General features: G+C 27.7%; 1 long non-coding RNA gene across 1 annotated transcript; it reads left to right on the top strand.

Moving 5' to 3' along the window:
- Positions 1–12,573: 12,573 nt before the first annotated feature.
- On the top strand, positions 12,574–13,297 carry LOC135929972 (uncharacterized). The gene is made up of 3 exons (XR_010572684.1): positions 12,574–12,798; positions 12,847–13,053; positions 13,250–13,297. It is a non-coding gene; the product is annotated as an uncharacterized LOC135929972 (long non-coding RNA).
- The last annotated feature ends 7,702 nt before the right edge of the window (positions 13,298–20,999 follow it).

The raw sequence follows: 20,999 nt of genomic DNA, 5'->3' as shown, positions 1-20,999 counted from the left end.
TAAAAATACATATTTTTAATACTCATCCCCGGATAAATCAATATTCTTATGTATGATCATTTTAGTTTTTCAGATTTCCGCGTTTAGATAGATAATTATGGCTCCTGAGCCACCCTTATTCAATATGCAAAACATAATTCTACTTAAAAATATAATTAATATCAAGCGATATTTCGTATAGAATACTGGTTTAGTCAAAAAAAACTGATGCATCTAAAATTTAGTTTGTATTTTTTGGATAATGTTAACATTTTAATGATAATTCCTGTATTATCTTGTTGAGCTCAATCCGTTTTGATGTTACAGTCAAAACCGTTTAATTGTGAAATTGGGACCAAAATATTTAAAAATTTCGCAATTATCCGATTTGGCAATTATACGATTAAAAATCAATATTTAAAATCAGTTAGTGTTTTAAATTATCATCTATATATATTTTAAGAATATAGACCATCACACTTAGCTATAAATACAATTTTTAATTAATGTAATAACTTTATATTTAAATTTGAATAAGTTTCTAAATTATTATGAGGAAATATATAGTTATAAATATTATAAAATTTATATAACGCGATTAAAATTTTATAAAATATATTCTAATCATCATGTGAGATGAGGCTGCCAATGAAGCTGATGTAATTAGCCCTGTGAATTGCTATTGCGAGTCTTTGTCTTAAGAAGAAGCCTTCACGAGGTTCATCTGTTAGTTTGCGTATTAGCGATCCAAGTTCCTTGAAGAAAGAAAGAGCACGATTCCCAAAGGTAGTCAAGGTAGTGGATATGATGGGAATGAATAAGTGATCTTGGGATATCTCTGAATATTTTGCAATTTTTAGAAGCTGTTCTCCAGAATGTTAAGGGATTGATTGGAAGGAGCCAATGGATCAATACAAGAATAATCCCAGACCAAGAATTGACCTCGCTTCCAGGGAATTTGAGAGATCCCGTCAGGGCGTTTACCATCAGATTTGGAAAGACCAGAGGGTTCGAGAATAGAAGGAATTTGAGCGGATCTCAGAGCTCTAAGAATTATAGAATTGCAAATGTTATGTCTAACGATGCGGCCTTTACATGAACGACAATGTAGACTATGCCTTCCATTACTCAAAACAGCAGAACTGCAGCCGGCACAGATGTGGGGTTGGGTTACTAAGCAATTTAAACGGATGCCTATAGCATGAGTTAGCTCATTTTGGGTCAATTGTAATTGTAAGTTCGCGGATGGAATGGCTTCGAGAAACTCATGTCCAGAACCATTAAGCAGAGAGGAGAATAAGGGACGGTCCAATGATTGCATACTGGAAAGGAGAGATTCAACGCAGCTTGCAATAATGGGCTTATCCCAGTCCTTCTGCTTGTTCGTTTCTGGAATTGGGTGGTCGGCAATGAATCGAGATTTCCATTCAATGATGGCACTATCAAAGGAAGGATCAGAATTTAAGGAATTAGGATTGAATAAATTTTTGGTTAAAAGACAGCTCGATATAAAGGCAGTTAAGGCAAGATCGGAAGGGGATCTGATGCCTAGTCCTCCTATCTTGGTAGGAAGGGTGGCTTGTGTCCACGCTAATTCATGGAATTTTTAAGGATACTTTCAATTAGGACTTTAATCCTATTTTCATAAATGCCTAAGGAAGTGGGAAATTTAAAAATAGGGGTAGAGCGGAGCGCGTAAAGAATTTTTGGGATATTGAAGAAATTTTTTAGGAGAAAAAAGGCTTTATGAGAGGGGAGAAGGGAAAATAGGTCAGCCAACTCATTAAGGGTTTCGATTGTAGATTGTAGGAAGGATGATATGGCTGTGTGTCCACCAACGGGAGCACCTAAGTGAGATAATTCCTCCAGAGTAATCTGTTTGAAATTATGAAAATTGTTTTCTGATGAATTAATTGGAATGAATTCTGATTTTTCATGGTTGATTGATAGACCAATGAATAGCCCTGCATCCTTGATTATCATTACAGCTTTATTGATTTCGTCATTTGTACCACAAAGGATTCCATCATCGATGTACCATGCATGCAATGATAGCCTCTTTAATAGATTTAACAATTTCATTGATCCCTAAACAGAAAAATAAAGAACCTAGAGGATCTCCCTGTTGTATGCCCTCAATCGAAGGAATTTTATAGGTATCAAATTGTAGAGTGGAAGGCTGTTGATAGCATGAATAAAAGAATTTAGTGTAACCAGGAAAGAGAATACTCTATGAGCTCAGAAAGGAATTCCGAGAAAGAGTGTTATAAGCATTGTTGAAGTCGATTTTGACTAAAGATTCGTTGGTTGGCTGGGTTTCTAAGTGTATTCTCGTTAGATGAACAACAGCTTCACAGCCGCCAGGTATACCAACACCAAGTTGGAAAGGACTTAATATATTTAAAGCTTCATGCTTTATTCGAGAGGAAATCATTTTAGCTACTAAACGACGAAAGGTCGAGCCAATTGCAATCGGTCTTAAATCATTATTGGGTTTTTGAAGGACTATTAGCCTGGCACCGAAAAGAATAGGGGAAACAAAGGTTGGCACATCACCTTTTAAGATTTTGTTGCAAAAGTTTGTAATTTTGGAAAGAATTGAAGTTTGAGAACATATTGAGGGGGAAGTAATGTCCTGGAGAAATATAGGACGGATTCCATCAAGGCCATATGCTGAATCTCGATGAAAGGAAAGGATAGCTTTCCTCACTTCATCAGTGGTAAATTGTGATGCGCATGTAGAGTGAGGCTGTAGAGATATAGGGGTTATAGTTGTAGAAGGGTGTTTTTTGCAGAGCTTCAAGTATGTGTCGTTTGAAGGTTCAGCGAGGGAGTCTTGAGTAGAAACCAATCTAAGTGCACCTTTGATGTTAAGATTGTCAATTTTTTTAGTGATTAAATTGGCCTTCAGCTCGATAGCAGAGGGTTTCATTTTATTTTTGACAACAGATGTCTTCCCGTGTTCGTATAGATGAGGGACAACTATTGAAGCAGAATCCTTGATTTGCTGGGTTAGGGATTTATGTGAAGTTTTGTCTGGCACCTTGAAAGCATTATAGCCATAGAAAAGAAATGTAAGCCATTCGTTTTCATTACTAAAGTTTAGCAATAGGGATGATAGACAGTCTGTAAAGGATTTGGCCACAGTCAATCTTGCACCATTGGGGATCCTAGAAATAATGTTAGGTTTTGGATGATCAAGAAAAAAATCTGAAAAGCTTGAATTCGAATTTTGAGGAGGAGGAACGATATTTGCGGAAATAAAAGTCGAATTGTTGATAATGGAATGTGGAGGAAGGCCGGAGTATTGACATCTAGCAGAAGGAGAGCCATGAATTTGTAAGCATCCGTCCTTTCTAAGATGTATCAGTTTTTGACATGAAGGACAGGTATGCGAAGAAGACATATGGTATTTAATATTAATTAAATATTTGATGGGGTATACAATAACTCTTTTTAAACAACCCTATCCCTTTTTCGAAATTTTTTTTTAAATATAATTATGTATATTTGTACTACAGAGTTCATATTTTTGAAAAAGAAAATTTTGTTTAAAAGTAAAAAATTAGGATCCATCAATGAATATTTCAATATTTAGTTGCATATCATCTTCAGCAAATAAAAATAACAATAATATCATCTTCAGCAAATAAAAATAACATACTATAAATTTTTAATTTAAAAAAAAGTCTACCCAAATTTTGAATTAAAAATATAAATTTTAAAAATTTGGCTACTATGTTTAAACATATGAATTTGATTTTTACCATGTGTAAAGCCAGCCTTATATTAATATATTTTTTTTTTATCTATTCCATATATTATGATACAATATATTCAATTTATATCTGTTGATTTTTTAAAAATATCTAGTGGCTAATTAGGAAAACATAAATATTAAAAAGCAGAAATGATTTGTTTTAATTTCCATAATATTTGATTTGAAATCGTTTTACTATATACATAATATTATTATAAAACAAGATAATTTTTTTGCTACTTATATTTTTGTGATAAGAGTTATCAAAGTCTTGATGGTTAATTATTTTTATCATATTCTCTAGCTTTCTTAGTGAACACTGTTACATTGGAATATCCTGTGCCTATTCAAAAATCCATAAATGAGCAAATAATTATTTTTCTACTATATTCTCTAGCTTTCTTAATGAATCTTGGTCCCTTATATGATCATGAGCATATTCAAAAAAATATAACCATTAAGAGCCGTAACTAAATTAGCAGATATCTATAAATTCCCTCATTATTGTTAGATCTCTGATAACTTTTTATAAAAAATAAGATTAATTAAATTTTTTAATTAAACCTTCAAATTCTAATCTTATTTGTTTATAAATGTCTGTCTTGATCATCCAATATACAATGACAGCTAGCAACATCAATGTAACACATATTCTATAAATATGGGATCAAATTCATCTTCTTCGTTTCATCTTCCAATTCTCAATCAAATACCATAGACTTATCAAAAAATTAGCAAGTATTTTATGATTGCTGTACTTGTCACCTCATCCCATGCAAATTTTATAAGATAGAGGCTATCATCGAGTGTAAATCTTTTATAAAAGAGGTGGTGTCATTTCTTTCCATCAATGTTACCATCTTTCTCATAATACCCTTGCACCTATGTCTAAAGATTAAATTAGGAATGTGGTATTTACTGGTAAAAAAATATTTTATTCTTTGTCATAAAACTATATAATTTTCTTCATTAATGAGGAATCCTATTAGGATATCTTCAAAAGTTGAAGTTGCCACCCAACTATTTTATTAGATTGGTATTTCATTACTAATTTTTTTATTTTTAAAGCTTCTAGATTTTTTAAATTTCCCTACACATATAAATATTTATCAGATCCATCCAGATTTATCATAAATAGAACGGGAATGACTAAAATACGCGTCCCCGAAAACTACGCGTCCCTACGCGTCCCAGGTCAAAACGACTTATTTTTATTAATATTAATAGGAAATCTTATTAAGCTTTATAAGATGAGTTAGAAAATGTTTTTTTTAATTTAAAAAAAATACGGTAACTATATAAAATTTATAAAAATTTATTTTTTTAATAAATAAACTACGCGTCCCTACGCGTCCATACGCGTTCCCGGTCAAAATACAGTTTTTTTTAAAAAATAAAAACGGATTTATATTTAGCTCATTAAAAGAATACAGAATATGTAAATATTATATTTTAAACTATTTTATAACTTAGTGATTTTTTCAAAAAACACTTTTTTTTTCAAAAACACTACGCGTCCCCGGTCAAAAAACCGTTTTTTTTAAAAAATAAAAGCAGATTCATGTTTAGCTTTTTAAGGAGATTCAGAAAATGGTATTAATAAAAAAAATTTTAAAAAAAAAATTTAAAAAAAAATTTTTTTTTTGGCTAAACTACGCGTCCCTACGCGTCCCAGGTCAAAATACAGTTTTTTTTAAAAAATCAAAACAGATTCATATTTAGCTCTTTAAAAGAATACAGAATATGTAAATATTATATTTTAAACCATTTTATAACTTAGTGATTTTTTCAAAAAACACTTTTTTTTCAAAAACACTACGCGTCCCCGGTCAAAAAACCGTAAAAAAATAAAAGCAGATTCATGTTTAGCTTTTTAAGGAGATTCAGAAAATGGTATTAATAAAAAAAAATTTAAAAAAAAATATTTTTTGGCTATACTACGCGTCCCTACGCGTCCCCGGTCAAAATACAGTTTTTTTTTAAAAATCAAAACAGATTCATATTTAGCTCTTTAAAAGAATACAGAATATGTAAATATTATATTTTAAACCATTTTATAACTTAGTGATTTTTTCAAAAAACACTTTTTTTTCAAAAACACTACGCGTCCCCGGTCAAAAAACCGTAAAAAAATAAAAGCAGATTCATGTTTAGCTTTTTAAGGAGATTCAGAAAATGGTATTAATAAAAAAAAATTTAAAAAAAAATATTTTTTGGCTATACTACGCGTCCCTACGCGTCCCCGGTCAAAATACAGTTTTTTTTTAAAAATCAAAACAGATCCATATTTAGCTCATTAAAAGAATACAGAATATGTAAATATTATATTTTAAACTATTTTATAACTTAGTGATTTTTTCAAAAAACACTTTTTTTTTCAAAAACACTACGCGTCCCCGGTCAAAAACCGTTTTTTTTAAAAAATAAAAGCAGATTCATGTTTAGCTTTTCAAGGAGATTCAGAAAATGGTATTAATAAAAAAAATTTTCAAAAAAAAATTTTCAAAAAATTTTTTTTTTGTCAAAACTCTAGAATTTTTATATTATTCAAACCCAGACTTTCCCCTGGTGTAACGTGTGAGAGTGATCTATAAGATTTCGAAATCTCACACCATCAAAATCCCACTAAGGGGTTGTGAGATTTTGATATAAATGGCCCCTATGTTTTTGAGACGGTAAATCTAAAAAAAAATATTCATAACATGAATTTAAATTTTTAATATTATAAATATAGAGGCAATAATAATATAAAACCTAACTGTTTAATTATAATTTATGTTTTAAGAATATTTCAATAATTCTTTTTAACCTAAAAACGACATAATTATATTTTAATAAAGAAATTGAAGATTATTAATAAAAGAAAAAGTTTGTAAAATAATTTATTATTAAATTCCTATAATTATAAAAACTAAAATAACTCCTTCAATTATATCATTCTCCTTGGTTCTGGACCGTTTAATTCCTTGACTAATTTAATCTTGAGTATCACTCCAACCACAAAATTATACAAACTTATACCTATTGCTACATATCAACAAAATATATTTTATCGTAGCATAAACATTATAAAACCGAATGGTTACAAGCCCTTTAAAGACGACCATAGCCTATCTTCAACCAAAGGGATAGTCAATTGATTAATTCTCCAAATTACTTGCGAAAACAAATCTAGATGAATCACACTACACTAATCTCTCAAAATAATTCAAATTATATTTATCTTTTCTCAATCGATATTCTTCAAGAGTCTCAAAAAAATGAGTTCCCTTCTCATATCGGATATTTCCGTGCCCTTTTTTTTTTGTTTCGCTGATAACATTACCTTCTTCCACGAAAAATTTTGCGTCATTTCAAGTATATTATTATCCACCATTTTTACTTACTAATGGCCCATTTACGTCAATGTTAATTGCTTATTGTTTATTTATTTAAATAACTCTTAACATCCATTTAATTAAAATAAAATAAATTTAACGATAATTTTCAACTATTTTATTTCGAGTTCTTTTTTTTCTTCTTATTTTTAAATTTTTTTTAAAAATATATCCATCTTATTCCCCCTCTAAGAAAAACAATAACACAAAAATTTCAATTCCCTTCACCTTGCCCCTCCCCCTATAAATATAAATCCTTCTACACATATCCCAATTAGAAAAAAATGTCCAAACTGTGGGCTACATACCTTAATCAACAAAAACGGAACCCTAAGGAAGCTCGGTAAAAGTGGTAACTAGTGTCATTTATCACATCAGTTACCTTTACCAATCCTATCCCCCCTCCATTTTCTCTATTGCATTTAACATTAACATCCCCTTCACATATCCCAGCTCTCACCACAATTAATAATTTATCTGTTAATGAGGACTCACCCTGTACTTCCAATGAGTAACCAATACCCTCCTTCTCCGATGAATTTACCTAAATCTCATATTATCTCAAGAATCCCACGGGAAGCCAGGCTTCTTGCGGCTAAATCATATATTAAAACTATTAATAACCTTCTAACCAATTTTAACTCCCCACAGCACTGGAAAGAGTTTCTCTTATTTGGCTTCCATGCCTTTCAGGTTCCAACTGACAAAAGCAAACTGTCCCTCACTCAACAAATTAAGAACAGGATAAATGATCTAGACAACATTTCAATGGACATAACTTCCACACCTAAGTTATCCATAAATCCTTTTAAGATAAAAGTAAATTTAATGAGAAAAAAAATCGATAATTTAGATATAAAAGGGGCACTCCGTCTGGCCTCTTCATCAGACACTTAAAAAAAAAATTTTTTTAAAAAATTTTTTTTTTGGCTAAACTACGCGTCCCCGGCCAAAATATAGTTTTTTTTAAAAAATCAAAACGGATTCATATTTAGCTCATTAAAAGAATACAGAATATGTAAATATTATATTTTAAACTATTTTATAACATAGTGATTTTTTTAAAAAACACTTTTTTCGAAAACACTACGCGTCCCCGGTCAAAAAACCGTTTTTTTTTAAAAATAAAAGCAGATTCATGTTTAGCTTTTTAAGGAGATTCAGAAAATGGTATTAATAAAAAAAATTTTAAAAAAAAAATTAAAAAAAAAATTTTTTTTTTGGCTAAACTACGCGTCCCTACGCGTCCCAGGTCAAAATACAGTTTTTTTTAAAAAATCAAAACAGATTCATATTTAGCTCTTTAAAAGAATACAGAATATGTAAATATTATATTTTAAACCATTTTATAACTTAGTGATTTTTTCAAAAAACACTTTTTTTTCAAAAACACTACGCGTCCCCGGTCAAAAAACCGTAAAAAAATAAAAGCAGATTCATGTTTAGCTTTTTAAGGAGATTCAGAAAATGGTATTAATAAAAAAAAATTTAAAAAAAAATATTTTTTGGCTATACTACGCGTCCCTACGCGTCCCCGGTCAAAATACAGTTTTTTTTTAAAAATCAAAACAGATCCATATTTAGCTCATTAAAAGAATACAGAATATGTAAATATTATATTTTAAACTATTTTATAACTTAGTGATTTTTTCAAAAAACACTTTTTTTTTCAAAAACACTACGCGTCCCCGGTCAAAAACCGTTTTTTTTAAAAAATAAAAGCAGATTCATGTTTAGCTTTTCAAGGAGATTCAGAAAATGGTATTAATAAAAAAAATTTTCAAAAAATTTTTTTTTTGGCTAAACTAAGCGTCCCCGGCCAAAATATAGTTTTTTTAAAAAAATCAAAACGGATTCATATTTAGCTCATTAAAAGAATACAGAATATGTAAATATTATATTTTAAACTATTTTATAACATAGTGATTTTTTCAAAAAACACTTTTTTCGAAAACACTACGCGTCCCCGGTCAAAAAACCGTTTTTTTTTAAAAAATAAAAGCAGATTCATGTTTAGCATTTTAAGGAGATTCAGAAAATGGTATTAATAAAAAAAATTTAAAAAAAAAAATTAAAAAAAAAATTTTTTTTTGGCTAAACTACGCGTCCCTACGCGTCCCAGGTCAAAATACAGTTTTTTTTAAAAAATCAAAACAGATTCATATTTAGCTCATTAAAAGAATACAGAATATGTAAATATTATATTTTAAACTATTTTATAACTTAGTGATTTTTTCAAAAAACACTTTTTTTTTCAAAAACACTACGCGTCCCCGGTCAAAAAACCGTTTTTTTAAAAAAATAAAAGCAGATTCATGTTTAGCTTTTTAAGGAGATTCAGAAAATGGTATTAATAAAAAAAATTTTAAAAAAAAATTTTTTTAAAAAATTTTTTTTTTGGCTAAACTACGCGTCCCCGGCCAAAATATAGTTTTTTTTAAAAAATCAAAACGGATTCATATTTAGCTCATTAAAAGAATACAGAATATGTAAATATTATATTTTAAACTATTTTATAACATAGTGATTTTTTCAAAAAACACTTTTTTTCGAAAACACTACGCGTCCCCGGTCAAAAAACCGTTTTTTTTAAAAAATAAAAGCAGATTCATGTTTAGCTTTTTAAGGAGATTCAGAAAATGGTAATAATAAAAAAAAATTAAAAAAAAAATTTTTTTGGCTATACTACGCGTCCCTAGGCGTCCCCGGTCAAAATACAGTTTTTTTTTAAAAATCAAAACAGATTCATATTTAGCTCATTAAAAGAATACAGAATATGTAAATATTATATTTTAAACTATTTTATAACTTAGTGATTTTTTCAAAAAACACTTTTTTTTTCAAAAACACTACGCGTCCCCGGTCAAAAAACCGTTTTTTTTAAAAAATAAAAGCAGATTCATGTTTAGCTTTTTAAAAAGATTCAGAAAATGGTATTAATAAAAAAAAATTTAAAAAAAATTTAAAAAAAAAATTTTTTTTTGGCTAAACTACGCGTCCCCGGTCAAAATACAGTTTTTTTTAAAAAATCAAAACAGATTCATATTTAGCTCATTAATAGAATACAGAATATGTAAATATTATATTTTAAACTATTTTATAACTTAGTGAATTTTTCAAAAAACACTTTTTTTCGAAAACACTACGCGTCCCCGGTCAAAAAACTGTTTTTTTTTTAAAATAAAAGCAGATTCATGTTTAGCTTTTTAAGGAGATTCAGAAAATGGTATTAATAAAAAAAAATTAAAAAAAAAATTTTTTCGAAAAAATTTTTTTTGGCTAAACTACGCATCCCTATGCGTCCCCGGTCAAAATACAGTTTTTTTAAAAAAATCAAAACGGATTCATATTTAGCTCATTAAAAGAATACAGAATATGTATATATTATATTTTAAACTATTTTATAACTTAGTGATTTTTTCATAAAACACTTTTTTTTTTCAAAAACACTACGCGTCCCCGGTCAAAAAACCGTTTTTTTTAAAATAAAAGCAGATTCATGTTTAGCTTTTCAAGGAGATTCAGAATAATTTTGGTAGTTGAGAATTCAAATAAAATATTTAAAAAAGCCAATGTCTAGCCCATATTTAAAATTAAAAAATTTTCAAGGATATCTATTTTTAATTTTACCCAAGTTGATTTCTATCATAAATGTAAATTATGATATTTCTAATACCCTTACATTGCAACATTTTTACCTCTTTTTCTCCTAAATATTAATATTTTTATGAAATATATTAATAAAGCATATTTAGTATCGTATACACCTAACTAATTAGTAATTACCCATCAACCTCGTCATTCTGATTAAATTAAATTAATTTTATAAAAAAATTTTTTTAATATATATATATACAAATATATCAAAATATAAAATTGACGGGGGGGGGGGGCTCAATGGTTAGAACGTATGCCTTCCGAACGATAAGTTGCTAGTTCGAATCCCGTTTTGCCATAAAAAATTTAAAAAAAAATTTTTAGCGAGATAATAATAGCTCTCGATTTATTTAACATTAAGATGATAGGAAAGTTGATAGAAAAAAAAATTTTAACATTAGGAGATAGGAAAGTGAAATTAACGTTAAGAAGATATCAAAGTTGATAGAAAAAAAATTAACATTACCAAGATACGAAAACGTTCACATTTATAGATAGATAGATATATATCATATTAAATCAATGTGTTAAAAAGCTAAAAAATCAAACAAAGTTGAGTGTTCTAAATCTGATTGATGAATTAGAAAATATTATAATTATAATTTATTTTTCATTTATGTTAGTAATAAGTTTTTTAAAATAACTTTCTAATCTTACATTAATAGTTAAAATTTATCATTTTATATGTTTTGTATATGGGAGACTGGGATTAGGACCCCGGGCTTGGCAAACCACTTAATCTCATTTCAAAATTAAATATCCTAATATAGTTTTTATTAGTTTACATCTATAGACAAAAAATCTTTTGAAATATTTAATTTATTAAAGATTTTATTTAAGAAATAAAATTTTGATGAAATTTTCAAAAAATTTTTACATGACAAAATTTTAATTTTTATTAAAATATATAATCATTTATATCTAAATTAAATTTTATAGTTAATTTTAAACACTCTTCTATAATTTGGAAAAGTTCAATGTGTATTTATTATATCTAGATAATATTTCAATCATAATTTGTCAATAATAAAATACCATTTATATTACATATTATTATATACAATCGTAATAGGTAAAAAACAGAGTTGTTAAAGTAGCGCGCGCTACTTAGCGCGCTATCTTTTTTGGTAGCTATAGCTAATAGCCGCTACTTTTTTTAAATTATTTAATTTTATAGCGAGCTACTTTTTTTAAAAGTAGCTAAGTAGCGCGCTACTTCGCTACTTTTAAAAAATATAATGAATGTAAGTATAAACATGAAAATTTAAATATAATATCATAATTAATTATAATTTTTATAATTTATTATTTAATTTTGAAATTTAAATATATTTTCAATTTTTAATTTATATTTTCAATCTGTGTTAATAATCTAAAATGGCATCGTCCATGGATATCCAAATCCTTGAAAGTGATTCAGATATGGAAGATTCAATGGAAGAAAATGTACTTAATAGCTCTAATAACGTTTTTCCATTCCCTAAATTTGAAAAATTTTTTAAAATAAATATTAAACAAAATCTGGATTCAAATTCATGTGCTTAAAATGTAAAAAAAATATATCATCAAATCAATCGAGTAGCTATAACCTGAAGAAACACCTAAAGGTAAATTGTTATTTTTACATTATAATATTATTTATTTTATTAGACTGTTCACGCCAATTGCTATAAGGAAATAGAGAAACATATAAAAAAATTTGGTATAGGAGAATCTTCATTCAAAAAGACATACTATCCAAACCAAATTAACTGATAATAAACATGCCAATATTTCACAAAAATTGGTTGATAAAGTTATTGTTGATTTTATTATTGACACAGTTCAGCCAGTGTCTTTGGTTGATAATCCATCATTTACTCTGATGATTAAAACTTTATCCCCTGGCACAACAGTTTTATGTCGCCAGACACTTATGAATAAAATAGCCGACAACTTCAAAGTGATGAAAGATGCTCTAATAGTAGAGTTATCATATATATCTTATGTATGTACCACGGCAGATAGTTGGACACATAACAGAAGGTAAAAACTTATTTATATTTATAAATTGATCTGATTAAATATTTTTAGAGCTTATTTGGGAATCACAGGCCATTGGTTAGACCCTAGGACTTTAAAAAGAAGATCTGTAGCCTTAGCCCTTAAAAGGATTATAGGATGCCAGACATATGACGTACTTGCAAATAAAATTATTGACATCCACAAGTCTTTTAGGATTCATAATAAAGTTTGCAAGATGGTTACTGATAATGGGTCTAACTACCTGAAGGCATTTAGGTTATATCACAAATTTATTTATAATATTTATTTTAAGTTATGATTTTTATCAGAATGGAATGGTTATTATTTAATCTATAAAATATTTAGTATTTTAATATTTCACATTATTTATAGAATTTTTATTAACTAAATACACACATATTTTAGTAATATTATGATTATCATAATTTATATCAAATTATAAATAAGATAGGCTAATGGCGAAGCTGAATAATCTTACTCCAACAAACAGAGATTGCCGAGTATCTACCACGAAGACATCCTCAAATAATTTTTTTGAAATTAAAGATGATTTAATAGAAAATCCAATTGATCTTTTTTTTCAATCAAAATATATTGAGATGAATATTTTTGATAATTTTTCATATATTAAAAATTTATATATGAAATTTAATACCCCCTTGCCCTCAAGTGCTAGTGTCGAGAGATTATTTAGTAAAGCAAAGCTTATACTTTCTGATCGTCGCTCTAGACTTGGGGATGATAATATTGAAATGATATTATTATTAAAATGCAACAAATTAAAATAAATATTTATTTATATTGCTTATTTTTTTATAATCTAAACTAACTATATTTTTATATTTATAAATGTTGATTTTTATATATTATTTATTATACATTTACATTATAAGCAAAAAAAAAATAAAAAAAATTTGTTTCATTTGTTTCTAAATTTTTTTTTATAAAAGTAGCTTAAAAGTAGCTAAAGCTACTTTTGAAAAAAAGTAGCTAATAGCGCGCTACTTTTTTTGACAAATAGCGAAAGCGGTAGCGCGCTACTTTTTTTGACAAATAGCTATTACGGTAGCGCGCTACTTTTAGAAATAGCGTTTAACAACTCTGGTAAAAAAATGTAAATATTCGTTTGTTGTAAAATAATGTGGGTGTTTCAATCACGGTAGTCTTTATAGAATGTTGTTTCCGACGTATCACGATTTAGTTTTCCAATTTCAATCATTGACCAAACTATAATATGATGTTGTTTTCATCTTCGATATCTATTTATAGTTTATATAATAATATAATATATTTATTTTTATATGCCTTTTTACTTTCAATAATTATAGTCAAAAATTTCAAATTATAGGACTTTAATAATTGGTAATATTTAAACTTAAAAATAACTATTTATATTGTTATTACAAAAAAATAATTGGATTTGAAATATTATCTAGATATAATAAATACACATTGAACTTTTCCAAATTATAGAAGAGTGTTTAAAATTAACTATAAAATTTAATTTAGATATAAATGATTATATATTTTAATAAAAATTAAAATTTTGTCATATAAAAATTTTTTAAAAATTTCATCAAAATTTTATTTCTTAAATAAAATCTTTAATAAATTAAATATTTCAAAAGATTTTTTGTCTATAGATGTAAACTAATAAAAACTATATTAGGATATTTAATTTTGAAATGAGATTAAGTGGTTTGCCAAGCCCGGGATCCTAACCCCAGTCTCCCATATACAAAACATATAAAATGATAAATTTTAACTATTAATGTAAGATTAGAAAGTTATTTTAAAAAACTTATTACTCATAAATGAAAAATAAATTATAATTATAATATTTTCTAATTCATCAATCAGATTTAGAACACTCAACTTTGTTTGATTTTTTAGCTTTTTAACACATTGATTTAATATGATATATATCTATCTATCTATAAATGTGAACATTTTCGTATCTTGGTAATGTTAATTTTTTTTCTATCAACTTTGATATCTTCTTAACGTTAATTTCACTTTCCTATCTCCTAATGTTAAATTTTTTTTTTTCTATCAACTTTCCTATCATCTTAATGTTAAATAAATCGAGAGCTGTTATTATCTCGCTAATGTTAAAAAATTTTTTTTTAAATTTTTTATGGCAAAACGGGATTCGAACTAGCAACTTATCGTTCGGAAGGCATACGTTCTAACCATTGAGCCCCCCCCCGTCAATTTTATATTTTGATATATTTGTATATATATATATATTAAAATTTTTTTTTATAAAATTAATTTAATTTAATCAGAATGACGAGGTTGATGGGTAATTACTAATTAGTTAGGTGTATACGATACTAAATATGCTTTATTAATATATTTCATAAAAATATTAATATTTAGGAGAAAAAGAGGTAAAAATGTTGCAATGTAAGGGTATTAGAAATATCATAATTTACATTTATGATAGAAATCAACTTGGGTAAAATTTAAAATAGATATCCTTGAAAATTTTTTAATTTTAAATATGGGCTAGACATTGGCTTTTTTAAATATTTTATTTGAATTCTCAACTACCAAAATTATTCTGAATCTCCTTGAAAAGCTAAACATGAATCTGCTTTATTTTTAAAAAAAACGGTTTTTTGACCGGGTACGCGTAGTGTTTTTGAAAAAAAAAGTGTTTTTTGAAAAAATCATAAGTTATAAAATAGTTTAAAATATAATATTTACATATTCTGTATTCTTTTAGTGAGCTAAATATGAATCCGTTTTGATTAAAATTTTTTTTTTAAATTTTTTTTATTAATACCATTTTCTGAATCTCCTTGAAAAGCTAAACATGAATCTGCTTTTATTTTTAAAAAAAACAGTTTTTTGACCGGGGACGCGTAGTGTTTTTGAAAAAAAAAGTGTTTTTTGAAAAAATCATAAGTTATAAAATAGTTTAAAATATAATATTTACATATTCTGTATTCTTTTAGTGAGCTAAATATGAATCCGTTTTGATTTTTTAAAAAAAACTGTATTTTGGCCGGGGACGCGTAGTTTAGCCAAAAAAAAATTTTTCGAAAATTTTTTTTTTAAATTTTTTTTATTAATACCATTTTCTGAATCTCCTTGAAAAGCTAAACATGAATCTGCTTTTATTTTTTAAAAAAAACAGTTTTTTGACCGGGGACGCGTAGTGTTTTTGAAAAAAAAAAGTGTTTTTTGAAAAAATCCCTAAGTTATAAAATAGTTTAAAATATAATATTTACATATTCTGTATTCTTTTAATGAGCTAAATATGAATCCGTTTTGATTTTTTAAAAAAAACTGTATTTTGGCCGGGGACGCGATTTTTTTTATTAATACCATTTTCTGAATCTCCTTGAAAAGCTAAACATGAATCTGCTTTTATTTTTTAAAAAAAACAGTTTTTTGACCGGGGACGCGTAGTGTTTTTGAAAAAAAAAGTGTTTTTTGAAAAAATCCCTAAGTTATAAAATAGTTTAAAATATAATATTTACATATTCTGTATTCTTTTAATGAGCTAAATATGAATCCGTTTTGATTTTTTAAAAAAAGCTGTATTTTGACCGGGGACGCGTAGGGACGCGTAGTTTATTTTTTAAAAAAATAAATTTTTATAAATTTTATATAGTTACCGTATTTTTTTTAAATTAAAAAAAACATTTTCTAACTCATCTTATAAAGCTTAATAAGATTTCCTATTAATATTAATAAAAATAAGTCGTTTTGACCTGGGACGCGTAGGGACGCGTAGTTTTCGGGGACGCGTATTTTAGTCATTCCCAATAGAACTGAACCTCTTACTTGTCTGGTTTGAAGCCAATTGATTGAGTCCCACTAAATTCCATTGTGTACTTTGTTAATGCTCTTCAGAATAGTCCTGCCTCATCACACTTATAAAGATTATAATCAGAGATGGGAATCTATTTTTGCTATATTCATTGCACTTTTTCATCTTCATAAAAATATAGCTTTTGCTAGAATCACTGTCCCATTTAGACTGCAATTTTTACTTTGCAATTGGTAACCCAAAACAATGAGGCTGATTCTGTCTTTGGGTAACAATCCATTCTAACACTTTTAGTTGCAAAGGGGATATATGCTTTATTAGCTTCCAATCTGTAAATTATGGAAATATTGTGTTTCTGAAGTAATGCTTAAATTTTCAATGATTTCCCCCTTTTGTTTGAGGGTTAACATTTGGAATGATGTTTTATTCAAAAAATAATTTTAACATGATTATAATGTATAATAAAATCCCTTTTTGTATTAAAAAAAGTTCATGTAAAAAAAATCACGAATAATTTTTTTCGATAAATTTTATATATTTTTTTAAATTTACGTTATTGTCATATAAACGGGGCCTGAAAAATTATGCATTTCTCTGATCACAATTAACCGATTTGCAATTTTAAATGCAATTTAACATTATGCCATAGCAATTTTCAGAGTTGTACAAAAGATCTTCTTTGAAGATTTTTGAGCGAGATCTAGCTCAAAAATTTGAGCAAGATCTTTGAAGATCGTAAAATTTGAAGATCTTTTATTTTTTAAAAATTTTGTGTAACGATCTTCAAAGATCTTCATGATATTTATTTTTTTACCCCATTATTAAAAGCCCAGAAATTTTTCAATTTTCATCAAGGCAGGAGGAGAGGTATAAAACATAAAAGAAATATTATATTAATAAAATTGTAAAACATCTGGGCTTTTAATAAAGGGGTAAAAAAATAAATATCATGAAGATCTTTGAAGATCGTTACACAAAATTTTTAAAAAATAAATTTGAAGATCTTTTTATTTTGAGCAAATGTACACCTCTGGCAATTTTTATCAAAATCGCGGAGTTTTTTTACATTTAAAAGTGTTTGCACTTAAAGCGAACGACATTAAAAGGTTTTGATTGTGCTCGCAAAATATTTTTGTCACACTCCGGCCAAACATTTTAGAATATCTTTTCTGTTCTCATGGGGTTGAAAACCTAAAAAGATATATATTAAAATATTAAACCATAAAATTTAATTTTTTTAAAATAAATTAAGTCAATTCTCAAGTTAGTCATTTTAGTATTTGTAATAAATTAATAAATGATTATTTATAGATATTGTATATTAAAATAGAATCGAACATTCGAAAAACAATTAATAAAAATTTGATGTCAAAAATAAATTGAAATATAAATTAATAATCGTATTGTTTATAATTAGTAGTAGGTATTACTACAAATGGCGACGATAAATGGAGAAAATAATTCCTTAAATGGAGATAATAATTCCTTAAAGGGAGAAAATAATTCCTTAAATGGAGATTCAAAAAAAATAGCGGATTTATCTACGATTAAATTTGATAAATTCGAGTTGGACACTTCTATCCACAGATATTTTTCTCAATGGGAAGCCAGTTTTCGGTTAAAAAACGTAAGCCCATCTGAATGTCAATATAAAGATATATTTTTAACATTTTTTGGCAATAAGAATATTGAGTTGGTGGACCGTTTTTGTTATCCTGATTCGATCGAAACTTTATCTTTTAAGGAAATTAAGTCAGTATGTTTTAAACTATTTAGACGTCAACAGCTTTTGCTTCTAGATTTGATTTCGTTAGATTACGGAGAACAACTGAAACCATAACTGAATTTGCAGATAAAATTAGAACAATTGGCAAGCGTTGTCATTATCTTAATGATATTGACGAGCGTTTACGTGATCAGTTTATGGCTGGCATGGAAATACCGGGATTGGAAAGAGATCTTAGAGCTCTATATCCCGACGGTCTTGATAGAGATAATAATGTACTGACTTTTCAATTTATTCTTGATCTGGCATTAGCTTCTGAGCGAGCAGATAAAGAAATGGCAAATAAAAATATGCCTGTTGTTAATAAGATAAATGATAATAACAAAAGAAATGATAATGATAATAATTATAAACATCCAATTAAAACGACGATTACATTTGATAAAGGCTATAATAAAGTCAAGTATAATAATACATTTGATAAAGAGAATAATAAATAATAATATAATAATGATAAAGATTATAATAAACTTAAATGTTATAAATGTGGTTTTATTCATAACTGAGAAGTGAGATGCCCAGCTACAAATGCGGCATGTAATAAATGTAAAAAAATTGGTCATTTTGCAGTTTGCTGTAAATCAAAGAATTTAAATTATATAAGAGTGTCATCAAGTTATTCTATTCATAATATTTGGAAGATTCAACAAAATCGAGAGAATCGAGCAAAACTAACTGCAGAGATAAATGGGTTAGATGTTGAATTTGATTTTGACACTGGTGCACAAGCGTCATTGATAGGAATTGATATAGGGAGAAGTATTGGTCGACCAAAAATTAGGCCAACCAGTCCATTGACTGCATATGGTGATCATCCGTTAGACGTCAAGGGCGAGACCCAAGTCAATGTTAGGATTGGATCACAGACAAGGACTCTACCAGTGGTAATAATGAATACAACTGGGGTGCCTCTTTTCGGATTACCATGGATTATAGCATTCAATTTAGAAATGCCTCGTCAGGTTATGATTAAACAAGTACGCAATTTGGTCAACAATATTGAAAAAGAAAAATGTTGCATAACACTAGATTCTAGAATTCGAGATTTGATTAATAAACACCAAGAAATTTCGGAAGAGAATCAAGATTCTAAACATGCTTTGGATATTCGAAGTATTAATTTGGATGATATGCAATTGTCAGAAAATATTCTGCGAAAAGAGTTGAAGCAAGATTTAATATTAAAAAAAGTAGCAATACATATTCAACAAAGTTGGCGAAACTTTGATCGTCATAAAGATAAAGAAATAGTTAATTTTTATAATCGACGGGAAGAGCTTTCTGTCAATCGTAATATTATAGAATGGAATGGGAGATTGGTTATTCCTAATAAATTAAGAAATGCAGTGTTAGGAATGATTCACTGGGAAAATCCTGGGGAAAATGTAATGAAATCTATTTTTAGATTGTATTGTTGGTGGCCCAGATGTGATGTTGATATAGAAAATTTTATCAAAATATGTTCTGGATGCCAGAAAAATAGACCTAGTATTCAAGAAGTACCTCTATATTCTTGGACTGTTGGAAAGGAATCTTGGGAGCGAATCCATATTGATTTTGCTGGACCAGTAGATTCGCGATACTGGCTAATAGGTGTCGATTCTTATTCCAAATGGTTAGAAGTTGATCTAATGCAAAATACCTCTTCTGATGCTATGATAAAACGACTAAAAAAATGGTTTGCTAGGTTTGGAATACCCAAGTACATTGTGTCAGACAATGGACCACATTTCTTATCAGGGGAATTCCCTAGGTATTGTGATTTAAATAACATACGTCATATACGTTCGGCACCCTATCATCCAAAAACTAATGGATTAGCTGAATGTACAGTACGAACTTTGAAAGGTCGGTATTATGCAACGAGAGATTCAATTAGCGATCCCGAAGAAGCTATGACACAGGTTTTAACAACCTACCGATTGGGAGAGCATAGTTCCACAGGGAGATCTCCTGCTAAAATTATGTTTGGGAGGCAATTGAAAACAAGTCTGGATTGGATCCGACCAAATGCCGAACACGAAATAGTAAGGGCCAATGATAAACAAAGCCTTCATCATGATTTACATTCAAAGGAAAGAGAATTTGAAATCTCACAACCTATATGGTTAAATAATGAAAATACCAATGGTTGGAGAGAGGGAGTAATTAAAGAAAGAATAGGACTTTATTCTTATATTGTTGAATCTTCCGGGAAAACATTACGGAAGCATGCAGATCAGTTAAGAAATCGTTTAGTTATCCCAAATCATGAAAGTTCTTTGGAAGTTACAGAAATGGTTGTGCCAGTAAATGAAGCAAATACAAACACAAATACAAATACCACATTACGTTGCTCATCAAGAAACCGTAAACCTACAAAGAGGTTTATTGAAGAAATCAATTTTAAATTGTTTGAAGGAAATGTAATAAATTAATAAATGATTATTTATAGATATTGTATATTAAAATAGAATCGAACATTCGAAAAACAATCAATAAAAATTTGATGTCAACAATAAATTGAAATATAAATTAATAATCGTATTGTTTATAATTAGTAGTAGGTATTACTACAGTATTAATTACGGTAATTTGTAGTTTAGTTATTATAATTGAACATTAATTATGGCAGTTCATAGTTCATTTTAT

This window comes from Gordionus sp. m RMFG-2023, chromosome 5 (genome assembly GCF_954871325.1).
Source record: "Gordionus sp. m RMFG-2023 chromosome 5, tfGorSpeb1-WG-v2, whole genome shotgun sequence".
Classification (NCBI taxonomy): Eukaryota; Metazoa; Nematomorpha; class Gordioida; order Chordodea; family Parachordodidae; genus Gordionus; species Gordionus sp. m RMFG-2023.
The sequence above is the reverse complement of the archived record's forward strand: the minus strand, read 5'-3'. Positions and strand labels throughout refer to the sequence as shown.